This window comes from Charadrius vociferus, unplaced genomic scaffold (genome assembly GCF_000708025.1).
Source record: "Charadrius vociferus isolate BGI_N301 unplaced genomic scaffold, ASM70802v2 scaffold158, whole genome shotgun sequence".
Classification (NCBI taxonomy): Eukaryota; Metazoa; Chordata; class Aves; order Charadriiformes; family Charadriidae; genus Charadrius; species Charadrius vociferus.
The window spans coordinates 3,005,960-3,006,308 of NW_009661372.1; positions in this window are offsets into that span (position 1 = coordinate 3,005,960).

Below are 349 nucleotides of genomic sequence, written 5' to 3' on the forward strand. Positions count from 1 at the left end.
AGTGGCTTTTTTCAATCCTTGGATTACTTTGCCCTCAAATTCTTTTATAGTTTGCTCACTGAATTATGTTCACTCCAGAGAAGTCACTCCAGTTTCTTCTGTTCCCACAGTAATCATCAATTCAAGCTGAAGTGAAAGGGTCAAATTTAGAGGCAAGTAAATGGTGGTGTAAATTTCTCATTAGCAAATCAATGCAAATCTGTGAAATTCAGTGTCATTGAACCACACTCAGCCCTGCTTTAAGTGAAAACAAATTCCATTAATTTCTGTGGGAATAGCATGTTTTTCACTCTGCGTTTGATCCGTTGGGCCAAATTACCTCTATACCCTTGACATCACTGTGAATTTG